Source organism: Tenrec ecaudatus, chromosome 15 (genome assembly GCF_050624435.1).
Source record: "Tenrec ecaudatus isolate mTenEca1 chromosome 15, mTenEca1.hap1, whole genome shotgun sequence".
Classification (NCBI taxonomy): domain Eukaryota; kingdom Metazoa; phylum Chordata; class Mammalia; order Afrosoricida; family Tenrecidae; genus Tenrec; species Tenrec ecaudatus.
In genome coordinates this window covers 97157524-97162020 of record NC_134544.1, presented here as the reverse complement: position 1 = coordinate 97162020, position 4497 = coordinate 97157524, and the positions used below count along the sequence as shown (strand labels likewise).

The window sequence follows — 4497 nt, the reverse complement described above, 5'->3', positions numbered from 1 at the left end:
CTTCTTCAAGGATTCTTTCCTCTGTGAGCACCACTTCAGTCATATTCTAGATAAGACTTATGAATGCATTCAGGGTGGGCAAGGGTTCGACAAAGCATTCAAACTCACTGTACATTATCAAATAGCACATAAAGGACAAAACCCATACACAGGGTTGGAATATGGCAAAGCTTACCACAGTAATACATATTGCGAGGAACATCAGAAAACTCATGTGGTAGGTACCCCCTGTGTATGCAGTGAATGTGGGGAAGGATTTAACAGGAACAGTGATCTCACTGCTCATCAGCAAACTCCTACTGGAGAGAAACCCTATGTATGTCATGATTGTGGCAAAGGTTTCATTCAGATAGCACATCTCAAAATTCATCTACGAAGTCATACTGGAGAAACTCCTTATGCATGCAGTGAGTGTGGTAAAGCTTTCAGTCAGAAGCAATGCCTAACATCACATCAGACATTTCACACAGGAAAGAAACCGCATATATGTGGTGAGTGTGGAAACACCTTTATCAGGAAGACCAACCTTACTGTTCATCAGCGAACTCATACGTGAGAGAAACCCTATGTATGTGGTGAATGTGGAAAAGCTTATACCTGGAAGAATGTTTTCACTGTTCATCAGTGAACTCATACTGGAAAGAAACCCCATGTGTGTGGTGAATGTGGAAAAACCTTTATCTGGAAGAAGAACCTCAGTGATCATCAATGAATGCCTACTGGAAAAAAACCTAATATATGCGATGAATATGGTAAAGCTTTCAGTCAGAAATAATATCTTACAACACATCAGACATTTCTTTTTTTTTTAAACAATTTATTAGGGGCTCATACAACTCTTGTCACAGTTCATACATATACATACACCAATTGTATAAAGCACATCTGTACATTCTTTGCCCCAATCATTCTCAAAGCATTTGCTCTTCACTTAAGCCTTTTGGATAAGGTCCTCTTTTTTTCCCTCCCTCCCCGCTCCCTCCACCCTCATGTGCCCTTGGTAATTTATACATCATTATTTTGTCATATCTTGCCCTATCCGGAATCTCCCTTCCCCCCCTTCTCTGCCGTCCCTCTCCCAGGGAGGAGGTCACATGTGGATCCTTGTAATCAGTTCCCCCTTTCCAACCCACTCACCCTCCACTCTCCCAGCTTCGCCCCTCACACCCTTGGTCCTGAAGGTATCATCCACCCTGGATTCCCTGTGCCTCCAGCCCTCATATGTACCAGTGTACAAAGTCTGCCCTATCCAGCCCTGCAAGGTAGAATTCGGATCATGGTAGTTGGGGGGAGGAAGCATCCAGGATCTGGGGGAAAGCTGTGTTTTTCATCGGTACTACCTCGCACCCTAATTAACCCATCTCCTCTCCTAAACCCTTCTGTGAGGGGATCTCCATTGGCCAACACTTGGGCATTGGGTCTCCACTCTGCACTTCCCCCTTCAGTCAATATGGTATACACACACACACACACATATACATACATACACACACATATATATACACACATATATATTTTTTATTTTTTGCATGATGCCTTATACCTGGTCCCTTTGGCACCTCGTGATCGCACTGGCCAGTGTGCTTCTTCCATGTGGACTTTGTTGCTTCTGAGCTAGATGGCCGCTTGTTTATCTTCAAGCCTTTAAGAACCCAGTCACTATCTCTTTTGATAGCCGGGCACCATCAGCTTCCTTCACCACATTTACTTGTTCACCCACTTTGGCACCAGCCATTGTGTCGGGAGAGTGAGCATCATAGAGTTCTAATTTAATAAAAGAAAGTATTCATGCATTGAGGGAGTGTTTGAGTAGAAGCTCAAGGTCCTTCCGCCACCTTAATACTTAACCTATAAATATAGACCCATAGATCTATTTCCCCATCCTCCTGTATATATTTGCAAGTACATGTCTTTGTCTAGACCTCCATGAATGCCCTTTGACTCCTAGCTCTTTCCTCCATCTCCCTTGACTTGCCTCCTGCCCTACTACCATGCTTCGTCGCCACCTGGGCGAGAGTATAACTCTTCTCTAAGCAACCTTACCCTTGATCATTTCCCACCATGCCTGCCATTCCCCCCTCTCTACCATTTTGGGTCCCATGTTGTTCCCTTGTCCCTGTGTTTGTTAACCCCACTTCCTTACCCCCCTACCCCACCCCCCAAGTCCCCCCGGAACTGTCGGTCCCGTTTTTTTTCCTCCAGATAGTTCTTCAACCCTGTCCTATTCAGACAGACCTGTGGAGACACTAACATGCATGAAAACAAGACAGAGGAAAACAAAGCAACAGTATACAACCAGACAACAAAACAACAAAAACAAACCACAGACAAAGAACAAAACAAAACACTTCACAAAAGAAAGGCTTGTAGTTAGTTCAGAGATCATTTGCTGGCCCTTAGGAGCGTTTTCCAGTCCAGTCTGTTGGGGCAGCACGCCCTGGTCCCAAAGTCCACTTTCAGCATTCCCTGGGGACCTTGCCACTCCATTCCCTTGCTGTTCCGCTGCAGTTCCCCAGTGCTGTGCCTCGGTGTGGTGGGATCAGGTCTGGTGTAATTCTCACATGGTGTCTCCGGTGCTGTCCCCTGTATCACCCTTAGTCACTGAGTGGCATCATTTCTCATAGTGGGGCCAGCCATGTTGTTCTCTCTGTGGACTGGCTGCTCTACTCAGGAACATCCTCCTCATGGCCTGGTGGGCCAGGCTGTGTTCCACTCTCTCCTCCTGCCCCTTCATCTGCTCCCATGTGCTCTGATCAGATATGTCCATCTCCCAGAGCTGCAGAGTCAATGTAGTCCTTTGGAACAAATTCTTTTCGGGGGAGGGCAGGAATCCACTTCATTTATGGTGCTGGGGCCAGCTTCCCAGATGTCTCCACTGGTTTCCTAATCCACGCCTGGATATTGCATTCACACCTTGCGGCACTTGGTTGAAGTCTGGTCCCACTTTCCCTGTGGAGATATAAACAATACCCTCCCCTTGGGTGGATTAGTGCCCCATGCCCCCACTACCTTTTTCTTCCTTATATTCATCCTTTTGTTTTCCTTTCCCCCCCTCCTCCACCATGGTCTACCATGTGCATGCCTGGTTTTGGTCTGGTCTCTACCATACTACACAGTCTTCACCTCAAAAAATGTTTGTATACAGTAGCTTTTTCCCCTATGCCACTTTTGCTTTTTAAAAAATTTTTTATTCTTACCTCAGCGGGCTTATGTTGTACTTAAAAAAAAAACTACAGGTATCAGCCTCCTACCACCTCCCCCTCCCTGATTGCTTAATCAAAAGAGTTAACAGAAAATTCACCTTTGAATATCCCCATATTTCTTATTCATAAAATCAAAACATGACTGAGTGATTATAAAAGGAGAAAAAGTAAAACTTAAGCACATATGGGTGTTTTTAGGTATGTATTATTTAGTTTGTTTCAAACTAGCAACCATCTTTAGGCACAAGGATTTATAATTCACCGTAGTCCAAGTTACATGGGACATAGAAAAAACATTCACATGTATTGAAAATGACATGCTGTGTGGGTCTTAGGTTAACACCAACAACAGCAAATTAGAATAATAAATTCTATCTTGACAAATAGTTTAGGTAATTTTCAGATACATGAATACTTACCTGGCAGGGGAGATACCATGATCACGAAGGTGGTTTTCCCAGGGCGAGGCTTATCCATTACACTCCGGATGTCCTGACCCTTGCGATTTCCCCAAATGTGGGAAACTCGACTGCATAATTTGTGGTAGTGGGGGACTGCGATCACGCTCTCCCCTGTTATTAAAAAAAAGAAAAGAAAAAAAATTTCAGATACATGATCTCTGTATTAGCATTATCTGCATGGACTGCATTTAGAAGAAACACATCATTAGAAAGATCTAGTATCTTTATTTTTAAAGTTATATGTTTTATTCCTGAATTACGAAGTAACATTGGTCAAAGACACAAAATGTTCTTCATTCTCAGAGTCCTACTGCTATTGTCATTGGAAACAGCTCTTTAAACGATTCTTACTAGATTTTAGATTGACCAATAAGCCCCAAAACTATTGTGCCCTCCACTTGCATTGCTGGTGGAACTTTCAGCAAACTATCCTAGTCAGGCTTCTTTCAAGGTGTTTGATGTGGTTTTCTGCCACTGTATCCCTGGGGAATAAATATCAGCCTATGAAATCAGTAAGGTTAATATAGAAAGGAAAGAAACACAGGATAAATAAAACACTATTTAAAAGTCAAACAAAACTTTAATAACGTGTTATATAGTCATGACACTTAAAGCAACCTGGTACAATAGTATTATGAATAGCAGTGGATTAGAATTGATAACCTAGATATACAACCAGGTACGTATAGACAACCTAAACTTTGATAAAGGTCTAAAACACATTAAGTGGAGAGGAGATATCCTTTTCAACAAATGATGTTGGAAAAACTGGATTTCCACCTGCAAAAGAATGGAATAAAGTCCATACCTCATGCCACATACAAAAATGAATG

The 4497-nt window shown here is 42.9% G+C and overlaps 1 non-coding gene across 1 annotated transcript; it reads left to right on the top strand.

The window, feature by feature from the left end:
• Positions 1-3614: 3614 nt before the first annotated feature.
• Positions 3615-3778, top strand: LOC142428349 (U1 spliceosomal RNA). Its single transcript, XR_012780270.1, has one exon. It is a non-coding gene; the product is annotated as a U1 spliceosomal RNA (small nuclear RNA).
• The last annotated feature ends 719 nt before the right edge of the window (positions 3779-4497 follow it).